General features: G+C 36.9%; 1 protein-coding gene across 1 annotated transcript in view; it reads right to left on the minus strand.

Annotated features, from left to right (window-relative positions):
• LOC150090689 (ecdysone receptor-like) overlaps positions 1 to 15,701 on the minus strand; it is an 86,797-nt gene that overhangs the window by 39,364 nt on the left and 31,732 nt on the right.

Below are 15,701 nucleotides of genomic sequence, written 5' to 3' on the forward strand. Positions count from 1 at the left end.
TATGAAATTCTCTGGGAAATGCTGCAAGGCTAGCTCATAAGGTTTTGTCAATGATATACAGGAATTTCAAGCCATTATCCCATTTTATAAGGCAATGATCAGTTCAATCTTGAGTACTGCATACAAGTCTGGAAGCCTCATTTTAGGAAGAATGTGGAGCTGCTGGTACGAGTACACAGAAGGGCAACAAGATTGGTGGGCAGAACAAAGGGGTATTCTTACCAAGAAAGCCGTCAGTTCTGCAAATTGCTGCATCTGGAGACTAGGCACCTGTAAAGTTATCTGATCAAGGTGTTTAAGACTTAGAATGGATTAAGCAAGCTCAGTGCTGATAGGATTCTTCTGCTTGCTCAGATTATGCAATTGAGGGCGCATAAATTCAAATTGAGGAAAGACAGTTGTAGAATAGATGTGCAGAAATTTGCCTTTAGCCAGCTAGTGGCAGACTGCTGGAACACACTGCCATATGTCATTGTGGAAGTTGATAGCTTAAATAAATTCAAGGAAAAACTGGGCAACTTTCAGAGCAAATGGATAGGAGAATGGGAAGTGTGTTTTTTTTTTTTTTTTTGCTGATGCTGTATAAGCTTGCTTTCTTGCATCATATGCCACTATTAATACTAATGCTAAATGATTAAACTTCGTATTAGTCTGTTAGACACAGTGTACCCCAAAGGTCAGTTCTGAGACTACTATTGTTTCTGATTCTCAAATATCATTGATGATGGGTACAAAGAACAGAGGGTACAATATAAAAATCTGCAAATGATATAGAGATTGGGAGAATGGTTAATGATAAGTGGCAAGCAGCAAAATTAATACAGCAAAATTCATACAGCAAAATTCAACATCTTACACTTGTGGAATAGTAACTCCAAATTAACTTATACACTTGGTGCGGCTGAATTAAAAGCAGTAGAGGAAGAAAGGGATTTGGGAATTATGATATATAGTAGTAATAGTAGTGGCATGTGATGCAAGAAAGCAAGTGTATGAGCTTATGCAGCATCAGCCAAAAAAAAAATTCACACAACTATTCCCTCTAAATGTTTGTCCAGTTCCTCCTTAAATTTATTTACCCTATCAACTTCCACGACGACAGATGGAAGTTTATTCCAGCAATTAACCACCCGCTGGCTAAAGGCAAATTTCCGCACATCTATTCTACATCTGTCTTTCCTTAATTCGAATTTATGCCCCCTTAGGTTCGTAAACTGAACAAGTGGAAGAATCCCATCAGAATTCAACGTGCTCAACCCATTCAAGGCCTTATACACCTCAATCAGATCACCTCGCAATTGCCTAGTCTGGAGCCACTGCAATTTGCAGAACTTAAGCCTCTCTTGGTAAGAGGATCCATTCATTTCCCTCACCAATCTTCTTGCCCCTCTCTGTACACGCTCAAGCAAATCTACATCCTTCCTAAAATGAGGCCTCCAAACCTGTAAGCAGTACTCAAGGCGTGGCCTGAACATTGCCTTATATAGAGGGACAATCACCTCCTTTTCCCTGCTAGAAAAATTCCTATATATCATTGACAAAACCCCATGACCTGCCCTGGAAACCTGTCTGCATTGCTCAGAAAACTTCATATCTGACTGCACAATTACTCCCAGGTCTTTTTCATTTTCTACCATCTTAAGTGTAGTACCACACAGTTGGTACGTTTCTCTGGGGTTACTTCTACCCATATGCAGTACTTTGCATTTGTCAAGGTTAAACTTCAGTTGCCACTTCTCAGCCCATCAGCCCAAATTATCTAGATCCTGTTGCAGTAGCACACTGCCATTACTGTCATTAACAACCCTGCTGACCTTTTTATCATCTGCAAACTTTGACACTAAGCCTCACATACCTTCATTAATATCACTGATAAATATACAAAACAACAGTGGACCCAACACCGAACCCTGTGGGATTCCACTAATAACATTAGTCCACGAAGAGTAGCAACCATTGATTACCACCCTTTGTGTTCTCCCACTCAACCATCCTTTTATCCATTGTAGCAATTTACCCTTAATACCATTCTGCTCCAATTTGTACAGTAGTGTTCCATGCACAACAGTGTCAAAAGCTTTCCTGAAATCCAAATATATGATATCAAAATTATTTTTTGCATCCAGTTCCTTTGTAACCACATCATAATATCCAATCAAATTTGTCAGACAAGACTTTCCCTTAACAAACCCATGCTGTGTCTGAATTATTGCTGCAGTCTTGTCTAGATGATCCTGCAATGCATCTCTAACCAGTGACTCTATTATTTTACCTAGGACAGAAGTTAAACTAACTGGTCTGTAATTACTCGTGTCAACCTTCGATCCTCCTTTGTGAATTGGGGATACATTTGCACATCTCCAATCCGTGGGGACCTCCCCTGAATTCAAGGATGCTCTCATAATTATGGCTAAGGGTTTGCTTAATTCCTTTGCCACCTCCTTTAATATAACTAGATAGATCCCATCCTATAACTAGATAGATCCCATCCTATAACTAGATAGATCCCATCCTATAACTAGATAGATCCCAATTTCATCTGAAAAAAATCTTTGTTTGCACATATAGGAAAAACCAAATACAGATAGAAAGGCAACTGAAATTTCGGATGTGTGTAACACCAGAAATTTCAATTAATACATATCCATGTAGCACATGCATATCTATATATCAAAAATTAGGAATGCAATAAGCCACCGCATACTACAACTATGCTTACAAGGTGTTTGAATTGGAATTGCATTGTAGATTTTTAAATTTTTTTTAAATGAATTAAAATGTTCAGCTATGGATCATCTACTGACCCACAAGTCATAGGTTGCCGACCACTACTATATATCCTTTCACTCAAACTGTGACTTCCCTCTTCTTCAGTGTGCTATCAGAGGTTGGCTGTCATCTTCACAATGGACAAATGTGAGGTAGAAGCCCTAAACAAACCCTCATTACTCTGATCATACCACTCTCTGAGATGTGTGCTAACAAAGATTTCCTTCTTTTCTCTCGACTTCTTTTTCCATTGACCTTTCCCTGGATTATCAATTGCAACATCTTATATTTGTCATTCATCATCAAATGGCCTAAATATTTTAGTTTCCTCTCCTTAATGGTGTTAGTGATTTTTGTCTTTTTCTTCATTCATCTCATGATCTCATCATTCTTTATCTTATCAGTCCATGACACTCTTAACATCTGTCTGTAACACCACATCTCAAAGGCATTTAACTTATTGTGGATCTTCCTTGTCAGTGTCCAGGCCTCAAGCTCCATAAAGGAGAACAGAAAGGACAAAACATCTCGATATTCTTGTTCTTAAAGGAAGCGTAAAATCACCGTAGCATAGAAGGTTCTTCATTTTAAGGAAGGCTGCATGTCTTTATTCAATTCAACTCTATCCATTAATGCTTGTAAATCCTTCTCAGAGCTGGCCAGCAATATAGTATCATCTGCATATCTGATCATATTTATTTATATAATATCAGTGTAGATACACCATAGACAACTCTTAAAGAAAAAACTACAGTAGTAGTATGAAAGGCATCATTTCATCTGCATCTAATATTGTGCTCATCCTTCACAGAGAGTTGCCATGTATTGCACTTCCTCGAATAAGTAATGCTTCACTAATAGAGAAGACTATTGTTACTTATTTTCGGTAGGCACCACTACCCAGATGGCACCGTTTCAAAGCTAGTTTTTTTGTTAGTTGTTGGCGCATCGGCTTCTGTGGCCACAATGCACGTCCCAAAGTTTTTGCATTTTACTGTGATCCAAGCCCGAGGCGGGATTCAAACCCGCGACCTTTGGGTTGCCAGGCAGGCACTTTACCCACCTGGCTAGCCCGGTCGGCAAAGCTAGTTTGTATACGTGTGGGATAATAACTCTACTATCCATTTGTCCCTATTAGACTTAGAAAAGCAAAAGGTAGAGAGAAAGTTATAGGAGGAGTGGAAGAAGAAAGGAAACAGTGTAGAAGAATGAAAGGGACAGTAACTCCTTCAACTCCCACCCTTCAAAAACTAAAATTCCTCGCATAGGCAATGCTTCCTCAGTAGAGAAGACTGTTGTTACCTATTTTTGGAAACTCTGTAAATATCAGGCTCCCCTGGTGACCGTTTCAAGGCTTGTTGGCCTTTCATCGGTGGGTGGACAGGTACCCTGGTATTGCAAACATGACAACCCAGTTGTGAAGTTAATCGCACAATATGAGAGATGCCAAAAGGTTTATGTGATGCAACTAGGCATATTTTAAGATTCTATATCAATATAATATTGTATAGATATTATATATCTATATAATATCTACACCAATATTATACATCTACACCATAGACAACTCTTAAAGAAAAACTATGGTAGTAGTGCGAGTTGTCTCGCACTACTACCGTAGTTTTTCTACACTGATATTATACAGAATCTTAAAATATTATGCCTAGTTGCATTTAGTTTTATTTAAATATTATCATATAAACCTTTAAGCATCTCTCATATTGTGTGATTAACTTCACAACTGGGTTGTCATTATTATCATTATTAGCCATATAGTGCAAGAAAGCTTGAGGCTTATGCTGCACCAGCCAAAAAAAAATTTCTGAGTTACCCTGAGGGAGAGCAATCACCAAGAAAGAGAAGAATAATGATATCCAGCTCAGGATCCTGGGTGTGTGCTAAACCCATACTCACCAGATGTGAGCCCCTGGGGTTAAATCATGTTTGCAATGCTAGGGTACCTGCCCACCCACCGATGAAAAGCCAACTAGCTTTGAAACGGTACCATCTGGGTGGTGGTGGTGCCCACCTAGAATAAGTAACAATAGTCTTTTCAATTAGTGAAGCATTACTTATTCGAGGTAGTGCAATACATGGGCAAATCGTTGTGAAGGATGAGCACGATATGAGATACAGATGAAATTATGCCTTTCACACTACTACCATAGTTTTTCTTTAAGAGTTGTCTATGGTGTATCTACACTGATATTACATAGATTATTATTATTATTATTATTATTATTAGCCATATGGTACATGGAAGCCTGAGGCTTATGCTGTGCTAGATAAAAAAAAAAACTTTCTGAGTACTCTGAGAGTGAGCGAGTCAGAAGTAGAAGGAAAATACCAAGAAACAGAAGAATGATGATATCCAGCTCATGACCCTGGATGTGCCAAGCCCATACTCACCAGATATGGGCTCCTAGGGTTAAATCTTAAAATATTATGCCTAGTTGCATTTAGTTTATTTAAATAAAGATCATATTTATTGTACTTCCAATAATCTTTTTCCTTTCTGTACATCTTTCTTACCTCACACAGCTTAATTTCAGTAATATAAAAATTCTTGAATACAGTATTTCCAAATTTTAATTCATTATAAAATGCCAATTTTTAATTAGTATTATAATATTATAACTTTAATTAAAGAATAATTTAAAATGAAATAAAAAAATTGATTTAAACTTAATTATTATCTTTCTATGCATTACAATAATTTTCCTCCTAGTGATATTTATTCATCCAATGGGAAAAGATGGATGTGGGTTACGTGGTAATACGTAATAAATACTAAAATACGTAACAGAAGCTAGTTTTACTTTGGTAAAAACAAGCTTGTTTTCGCGTGGTCATGCTAGATAAACCTCGTGCACGCGCTTTGTTTATTCTGCATGACCATGCGGTACGATTCTTGATTTTCATATGTAACGTATTTATGTATTCACAGCTGAGGAAGAGACACACAGTGTCATAAGCTTCTGTAAGTATTTTATTTAATCAAAAGAAGCGAGCGAAGCCCCTTAGTTATTATTAAAAATTAAATAAAACAATACAGCACATATGTCACGTGTTCGGTGCTTTTATAAGCTATGTGGAACGCACAAGACCCCCCCCCGTTCCCCACCACACAAAATATTTGGGTGCACTACTGCGTGGAGCATCCAAAAAATTTTGTGGAAAGAAGACTGATTTTTCTAATGTTCATGACGGTTGGTTCGACCAGACAAAGCAACTGCTAAACTTAGTACTGTACTGTATAATCCTACCTTCTAGCAAGAGCACTTGTTGCAGCTGTCCTCCAAATACGTTAGTCATTTTTAAGTTATGTTGCAATGAGAGTAATATCAATAAACAGGATTTTTATTTGCAACTATTTTTCCCACTTTTTAGAGGGGTAACTTGCAATATCTGATATCACGTTATAACATGATCGCGTTATAATGAGGCCCTGTTTGAGTTAAAGAAAATTTAATCGAGGCCCACTGTATTTTCCCGCCTGGGGAAAACAACATAAACGTGACCCTGAATAAATTCAGTAAAAATATAATAACATTATAAATAAGTGATATATACTGTACAATATAAATAAAATAAATTTACATCGGCGTATGACTGTTATTTCATTTAATGCCTATGGCCCAAATTAGAACAAGCAGCAACTCAAATTTGGCTGCAATTCCTCTCCTATTCCCTTGCTTGTCGACAAACTACAGTTGAACCTGCATTGCACTACTTTTTTCTGTTTATACTCCGGCAGGCGCCTCCGTAGCCAGGTGGGAAGGAGCAGCAGTGCGTAGCACATGCTTCTTGATTAGACCGGGGTTCAAGCCCGTCACCACCAAATACGGAGGATGCGGAAAAGGTCAAGGGAATGACCACCGCATATTCCCATAGCAATATGGCCTTAGTTGCTAATGCTCCTAAAACCAAAAAAAAAAAAAAATTATACTCCGGCACGACAACCAAGTCAGTAGAGTTTACAATAAATCGTCAATACATATATTTATCGTATTTAGTAGTCAGGGACTTGAACCCCAGTCCACTTAAGGAAGGCGTGCTATGCACTTTCGCCCATGACCACTCGGCTACGTCAGGCCTTCCTTCCCACTCCTCGCATACGGAAATTAGTAAACCTGTTAGTATCAATAATTCTGCTTAATAAATTAACAATTTTTCTTTTAACAAATCTCAATCATGGAAGTATCACTAAAGTAACTTTAATTAAAAGTAAAATTAACTTTAGTTAAGTTTAACACCACGTGTCGCCCCCCCCCCACTTCACTAATACACTCCAAATAAATGAACTAACACATTAAAGATTTCTTCATACCACAGCTGAGTTGGTCAAAGAGATGGTTGAATGGTTTCCTTCATGAAAACTCGGGGTTTTCATCAACAAAAATAGCTCGGAATAATTTGGATGTAGCACTATTGTGAATGCATTTGTTCTGGCTGGTCTGCCTGTTTGCAAAAGGTAAAAAAGAAATCTAAGAGACCGTGCAATTCCGCCTGAAAGTGACTTACTTGGCCTAGCTTGAAAAGGCGTCTAAGAGGGTTAATTATATTAAGCAACTATTAAGTTAAAGACGCTCTTTGATCAAAGGTACTGACCCAAGTCCTGAAGATATCTTACAATTGACTGTTGGTAATTATCCAAGGGTTAATGTGCAGGTACAGAGCTCCGCACGTGTTTGAGAATCTGCATGACTCCACAAAATACGTAGTAACAGTAGTAATCGTGTAGACGTTTGAAAATCATTGTGGTAAACTTCTCTTTGCCCTGCATGACTATCCTGGAGTATGAAACGAAAATTTTAAAGCATTTAATATCATGGTACAGGCAAAATGCGTTATTAATCAGGCATAAGAACAAGTGTATTGCTTTGCTCAAGGGGATTGAAATTTGTATTATCCTCTTCGATCAAATTGCACCTCGTGTTCATTGAAAATTGCAGACTTACTCCATTTCCCAACATCAAGTTTTATTACGTTTAACCGACGATGTCACTCTTATGAGTCATGCTATAATTTTATTGCTCCACAAATTTAATGTACTGCCCCAGAGGTTATACGGGTACATACTAAAGATCAAAACAACTGGTACTATAAATTTCTCAACCTCTCGTTTTCGAGAATTCAAAGTTCTCTACTGATAAATATATTTATATAAGAACGCCCACAATTTCGTAGACAGACTATTATTATTATTATTAGCCATATTAGCATTAGCATTAGCATTAGTAGAGGCATTTGATGCAAGAAAGCAAGCTTATGCAGCATCAGCCAAAAAAAAAAAAAAAAAAACCACTTCCACTTCACCCCTCTGTTCGTTCAAAATACCTGTCCAGCTGAGCCTTAAACTTATTTAGGCTATCAACCTCCACAACAAGGGATGGAAGTCTGTTCCACCAACCAACCACCCGCTGGCTAAAGGCAAATTTCCGCACGTCTATCCTACATCTGTCTTTCCTCAATTTGAATTTATGCCCTCTCAGGTGATTATTCTGAGCTAGAGGAAGAATCCCATCAGCATTGAGCATGCTTAAACCATTCAAGGCTTTATACACCTCTATCAGATCACCTCGCTGGTGCCTAGTCTCCAGACACTGTAATTTGCAAAACTTAAGCCTTTCTTCGTAAGAGCACCCCTTTGTTCCATTCACTAATCTTGTTGCCCTTCTCTGTACTCGTTCCAGCAGCTCTACATCCTTCTTGAAGGATGTAGAAGGATATGGTGCATCCTTCTTGAAGGATATGGTGCAAGGAAGCCTGAGGCTTATGCTGCACCAGGAAAAAAAAGTTCCCGAGTTACCCTGAGAGAGAGAGAGAGTCAAAAGTAGAAGGAAATCACCAAGAAAGAGAAGAACGATGATATCCAGCTCAGGACCCTGGGTGTGCCAAGCCCATACCCACCAGATGTGAACCCCCGGGGTTTTAGTTCTTCCTACGATAACATCGTAGGAAGAACCAAGAATTTGCAGTTTTTATGACAAATAAACCTAAAAATTTGCATGTTTTTATGACAAATAGATAATTTTGAAACAATCCATAGACATAATTTTGTCACTACAGGCTATATACTTAATATTATCAGTCAAAAGTAAACTACTGAATTAAAATTAGCTGCAGTTGTAGAAATAAAAGCTAAAATAGCAATATATTGCTAACTTTACCAAACCAATCAGATATGTTTTTTTAAAAACACCAAATTTTCATTTACTTTTATCTCAGCTCAAAAAATACAAGCTAATTTAATATATAACCTTAGTAAAACATAATTTCGTAGTACAAAAACTGTCAAGAAGATTGTGTTGTATGCAAAGAGGAAGCGCTGCTATCTCATCCCTCGTAAGAACCAATTGCCATAAGTTTATTTTAACAATAATAGTTCCCAAGATGAACTATACTTGCAGGTGAACTCAACGAACTACACACCACAAACATAACAGCCTATTATTATGGAAAAACAAAGACCTATAGACGTACTGTCCTTAAATGAAGCCACTTTAAAATCCAATAGAGTCAGCAATAACCTACATAAGCGGGGTAAAAAAAAAAATCTCAGTTAGTTCCATACCGCACGCTCATGACGTAATAATATAGTCCTTACACACAGTTTACAGTTGATTTTTGTAGAAATTTAGTAAGGTAAATGGACCCTTTAGGCAATGTAATTTACCTAGGGGCCATAATCATGACAGTGTTTATGTCCTCTACTTTTTGCTTAAAGAATGTTCTTTATAGGTAGGTCAGGAGAAAAATCAACGTAGAAAGAAAGTAAGTCATATTTTTGGCCCTAGATTGTTGGTTTACTGCTTTCAGTAGTTTTGGTATAGTCGATTCTTATATGAACGTTAGTGTACATTTTCAAGTACTTTTTTGTCTTTACAGTAATTTTTAAATTATTTTCCACTAAGATATTATTATGCAACTTTACTCGAGAGAAATGAAGGTTCGTGATTCTTAAATAGCTCTGTTCCACACAGTGGAAATGATCATAGATTTTGGATCTTAGGTTGGCCGTTATAGGATTTTAGATGCATTAGCAACTTTAGGTCATATTGCGCCGTATAATATGTCTGTAAATCGCACGTGTTCTATATAGTCGATTTGCTGTTTGCTGGACGAAAAACCACAGTTTCCAGGAAAAAAACCATGCTACCCTTTCATGAGATCGACTAACTCAGTCACATTGAAAAAATACCCTTAAAAATTCCTCGCGTCACTAACAGGATTCGAACTCAGGTCTTTTCCATCTAGTGTGGGGAAGATGGTCATTCTACTAACTGTGCTACTTACTAGGGCGTTGGATCTTAGATTTCGGCGGAAAGATCCAAGAGATCCACTAGATATTAAGAATTACAACCCATTATTTCTATAACTTTAGCGAAGAGCGCAGACTAACTAATTCTCCTTTAGAAGGATTAGTTTCAATCGCTGTTCTGGAGTCTGAAATTCCGTAAGTAGTAGTAGTAGTAGTAGTAGTAGTGGCACGTTATGCAAGAAAGCATGTGTATGAGCTTATGCAGCATCAGCCAAAAAAAAAAAAAAATCACACCATTCCCTCCAAATGCCTGTCCAGTTCCTCCTTAAATTTATTTAACCTATCAACTTCCACGACTACAGATGGAAGTTTGTTCCAGCAATTAACCACCCGCTGACTAAAGCCAAATTTCCGCACATCTATTCTACATCTGTCTTTTCTTAATTTGAATTTATGGCCCCTTAGGTTCGTAATCTGAACAAGTGGAAGGATCCCATCAGAATTCAGCGTGCTCAACCCATTCAAGGCCTTATACACCTCAATCAGATCACCGCGCAGGTGCCTAACCTCCAGCCACTGCAATTAGCAGAACTTAAGCCTCTCTTGGTAAGAGGATCCCTTCATTCACTCACCAATCTTGTTGCCCTTCTCTGTACACGCTCAAGTAAATCTACATCCTTCCTAAAATGAGGCCTCCAGACCTGTACGCAGTACTCAAGGCGTGGCCTGACCATTGCCTTATACAGAGGGACAATCACCTCCTTCTCCCTGCTAGAAAAATTCCTATATATCATTGACAAAACCCCGTGACCTGCCCTGGCAGCCTATCTGCATTGCTCAGAAAACTTCATATCTGACTCCACAATTACTCCCAGGTCTTTTTCATTTTCTACCATCTTAAGTGTAGTACCACACAGTTGGTACGTTTCTCTGAGGTTAATTCTACCCATATGCAGTACTTTGCATTTGTCAAGGTTAAACTTCAGTTGCCACTTCTTAGCCCATCTGCCCAAATTATCTAGATCCTGTTGCAGTAGCACACTGCCATTACTGTCATTAACAACCCTGCCAACCTTTGTATCATCTGCAAACTTCGACATTAAGCCTGATATACCTTCATCAATATCATTGATAAATATACAAAACAACAGTGGACCTTACACCGAACCCTGTGGGACCCCACAGGGTTCTGTGGCACTCTGCACCAGACATGCATTTTTAGAAGCACCTTAATTGTTCAGATAGCTGCCTTAGTAACTAAATTTAGACAGTATATACTATGTTGTAAACACAAAATTACAATTACTCTTCAAGAATGGAAATGCAGTTCTCATCTTCAGAATGAACGTTTCACAATTACTCTGACGATGAGAATTTCCATTCCAGATATTACGTTATGTCTCAGCAGATTTCAGCCGAGGGATTACAGTTAAATTTTATGTTTATATTTCAGAACAACCATATAAAGTCGGTGAAGTTTGAACAGTGAGCTCTGTCAGTGCGCATTGTTAACTGAGATCGTGCAAATTTTAAAAGCAGAATTCGTGCCTGTACCTAACCACTCTCTTTGATAGGCATCCTTCGCTCTAGTTATAATGGACCTTTACCACATTATAAATTTGTTTTCATTGCACCATCCCAACATTTTCTTTAAAATAAATTAAATGCTTCAGCATCCATGGCATTCATTTTTATTGGAACTGAATGCTCCTTTAAAAAAGTTTTTTTTTTTTTTTTTTAGCATGTTAAATTCACCCTTCATACATATTATTTGTGCTAACAGAATAGCTGTTCAACATAAGCAAATTTATTTTTAGAACTTTATTGTAATCCTCCTCACATTAAGTACGTACCACATTCGCCCGAGTGAAGAAAATTTGGATTCAAAACTAATGCAGCCACGTTCAGAAGACCTGTCAAAGAAGGAACTAGTGCATCAAAAACGTGTAGCACAAGGACGTGCTGAAGAAACAAAATCACCAAACTTTGCTATCCCCTATGGATAAAGCCAAAGAAACTGTAGAACAGAGAATAATCCGAAAATGTAGCACAGTTTCGCATTACTAAGAGATTAGACCATCTGTTGCTTTTACAAGGAGCTCTCAGAAGATAAAAAAGACTGGATGGACATCATTGTTAACTTTCTTTAAGCAAACAGGCTGAAATTGAAGAAAATTTCAGTTTTACGCAAAAGCTAAGTTTGAACAACAGTGAGCAATTCCTTTTCTCAGTACAGAAAAGGTACAGCCGCTTATTTAGAAAAATGGGAATATGGCCTTTATCTCGTGTATGAATAAGCTCCTATCAAGCAACTGAAAGTAGTTTTTAAAGCACGAAATTTAGTTTCATTTATATTTGTCATTAATATAAAGCAATAAGCATTTATTATTTATTTCCATGTAAGTTCAGTTAGCTACAGATCCTATATATATATATATATATATATATATATTATTTTTTTTGTGTGTGTGTGTTCCAGAAAAGTCGTGAGTTTCAATTTATTTTCAAGTTCCTGAACCCAGTGAACGTACCACGACCGTATATCCCGCCATACACCATTAATTTTAGCTCGACTGACTTCCTTCCAAGATGCTGTAAAGCTGTCTGTAGGTTTCATAATACTCTATTATGAAATTTTTTTCCAGAACCCTCTTGGTCCACTGGCTGTAACAAAAAGATCATATTTGTTGCCGTGAAAACCACTTGCATGTTATCATCCGGATCTACCGTGTTAACAAGATGGTTATGCGCACTATCAAAATTAGGCAAGGCTCTGTTGTTGGTATTTTGTCCTTTACAATACTTCTCGAAGAAGGGAGGGAAGAAGAGAATGTTTTCATATTTAATTTAAATTTTTTAAGTTAAAACTGAGTTATATTGTAATGCGGTAATTCATAACGACATAAATCGAAGTCTTCCTGTACGATGAAGATAGCTCAAATATATTATACCTTATAACATGTTGATTACAAATTCTAGGTATTGTCTAGGGATGTGCCTTTCGAGTTCCTGAACCCAGCAGGCCTCCGTAGCCGAGAGGGAGTGCAGCAGCAGCACAAGCCCTTTGAGTAGACTGCGGTTCAAGCCCCTGACTGCTAAATACAGTCGATCTGCCAACTCGCACTGGACCAGTGTAGCAGATTATGGTCATTACTCTCAACATGAATCGTTGAGGCTTCCATCCTGCAGGGGATTGATAATGGCTGCTACTTACTTACCCTTTCAGTAGACCGGCGTTCAAGCCCCTGAATACAGTCGATCTTCCAAGCCGCACTGGACCAGCGTGGCGTCCATTTCCCTCAACATGAAGTGTTTTTTATTATTATTATTTTTTTTTTTACTTAATATGTTTTTATTTGTTAAAAAAGGTTACATTTTAATATTCGGTGGTTAGTTTATTTAATCTGTAAATTCTATTCGTGATAAGCTTTCTCATTTATATCCATAACATCTTTTTTGTAAAGCAGAATTAAAAAATTAAAAAAAAAAAAAATCTGAACGTTCATCACAAATTTCATCCCGATCACAATTGATTCCTGTATTTTATTTTTTATTAAATAGTTTCAGTCATTGAGGTCTACTGCCACGCCATAATACTCAAGCGGCCGATTTGCAAAGATTCATATGTCAGACAAACGCGATCATGAGTCTCAAACAAGAAATTACTGATCAATAAGGTAATTTCATAATTTAGTTTTGATTAATATTATAAATTCAGTTTCTAGCCAAGACCTTTTAAATGATATATGCTATATTTTTGGAGTTGCAAACTACGAGGGAAAGATCGTATACTTACATATTTATATGTATATTAATTCATGTACATATTTTTTAAATGTATAATGGATTGCATGGTTCAATGAAACTGTTATATTTAAAAACATTTATTTTAAATGTTTTCTAAAACAGATGTCGTTACCAGATTTCTTAAGTAAATGGAATGTAGGGAAAAACTAAATGAGTGCAAATCAGTACCTTGTTCAACCGTTGGTTGAATTATGTGAGCGTGCATAAAAGGGGAAGAATAATAACCAAAATGAAGACAGTAGTTGACCAAAAAGTTTAAACGTAGAACTAGATATTCTTTTTACCTTCTTTAGAAAGAAGGTAGGAATAGCATCTGGTGCTACAACTGATCATCATAGGTGTATAAGTGAACCACATACGGGAAAAATTGTAACAATGCGTTTTTGTAAGAATATTTACAAAATAAACATCTCAGTTCATTTCGAAAGTAAATGCGAAAAAAAGTTATAATTAACTGCGGTCCCTACTTTCTGGTTTCGCTAAATTCCTTCGTCCATGCCTTCGTGTGTAGCATAGTGGCTATAACCATGGTTCTTCAAAACCGTGTGGAAAACGCACGAGTTAGAATTCCATCAATGACGCAGGGGCTTTTTATGGACTTTTTCACAACGTGGCTGAGTTAATCGATCATAAACGAGGGCTGCATGCATGGTTTTCCCTCCGGGAAAATCGGGTTTTTCGTCCAGTGAAACAAACCGACCGAAGGATACACTCACTATATACTGACCCCTCGTGGCCATGAGGGGTCATTATATAGTGATATGAAATATTATGAATTTTCAGGATGATTCTTTTCCCCTTATTCACTGTTAATATGCAGACTACTGCTCAATCTCAACATACAACGTAAGGTGATTATTTCTCTTCTAGCATTTATTTTAATTCGACAAAAGAATTGATTCTCTTTGCAGCACTCGAAACTAACAAAACGTACGTTAAAATATTAATGTAATTAAACATATTTCAGAGAGTGACGTGTTTTGGCTAACGTCAGTGATCGGAAATACCTAGATCTACTATAAAAATTTTATTATGCCAAAAAAAAAAAAAAAAAAAGAGCAAGGGCTATTAGAGTTCAGACTTGTGGCAGTGGTTGACCGACGTTATTCTTCAGTGCTGTTAGCTTCGTTATTCCGATATGCACTAATTAAGTGCACGCATACCCTCCCACTAGTGAAAAATGGTAATCATATTTACAAGCTGCTCCCCCAGTTCTGCTCCTTGAACCATTCGGTATTCCAAAGCAATTTTAATGAGAAAAAAGAACGGAAGTTGAAAATACAAGCACTTTTTTCTCTTTCTTTCCCTCTTTCCGAGATTGTTTTCCGGTATCGTCATTAGGATCTCTCCACCCCTGTCCACGTGTTTTCTTAAGCCACGAATCTTTAAAAATTCAGATTGGACTCGTTTTTCGGAGTATTTATTACTTGCGATGTTTATTATTATTATTATTCTTTATTTTTTTATAATCAAAGATATACAACCGGTTTGTTGTATATTTTTGTTGTTTATTTTATATCATCATAGGATGGAAAACTTATTGTTACAAGTATTAAGGAGCCATTCACAAATTATGTAACGCGATTTTTAATTTTTTAAAATCAGAATAATCGGAAAATAAACCAAAACTTTTTTTTTCTGACTTAGATACCCTTATTTCTATTAATATAATGACCAAAAAAAAAAAAAAAAAAAAACGCACGTAATTTACCTTAAAGAGAACACCGATTTTCGTTGTTCAGATTGGACAGTAAAAATTTATTTTATTTAATAATTCAGGAAAGTTCACCATCCCATTAATAATAATAAAAAAAAATAAAATAAAGTAGAGTCACCCGTCACATGGTAGGGAGTCATACTC

Source organism: Mastigoproctus giganteus, chromosome 1 (genome assembly GCF_048544385.1).
Source record: "Mastigoproctus giganteus isolate SK-2022 chromosome 1, ASM4854438v1, whole genome shotgun sequence".
In the NCBI taxonomy this organism is placed as follows: Eukaryota; Metazoa; Arthropoda; class Arachnida; order Uropygi; family Thelyphonidae; genus Mastigoproctus; species Mastigoproctus giganteus.